Source organism: Penaeus monodon, chromosome 19 (assembly GCF_015228065.2).
Source record: "Penaeus monodon isolate SGIC_2016 chromosome 19, NSTDA_Pmon_1, whole genome shotgun sequence".
NCBI lineage: Eukaryota > Metazoa > Arthropoda > Malacostraca > Decapoda > Penaeidae > Penaeus > Penaeus monodon.
Genome location: NC_051404.1, coordinates 14,605,552 through 14,605,815, shown reverse-complemented (window position 1 = coordinate 14,605,815; position 264 = coordinate 14,605,552).

The following is a 264-nucleotide window of genomic DNA, read 5'->3' as shown; positions in this document are numbered from 1 at the left end:
ATTATACATATCAGGTCATTTATTGTTATCATAATACTATTTATTTACCTAATTCGATCGGAAGTGATTTCCAAACCCACTAACGTCAAAAAGTTAATAATATCTTTGTAACAGTAACATTAGGGTGTAGAAAGAAAACATTTCAACATTGTTTAAAGACATTTATGATTTTTGTGATACACAAAATCAACAATGATCTTATGCAATCGCCCAATCTCTGTATCTTGACACAACTCAATAAATTATAAATAGCAAGAAATGTTG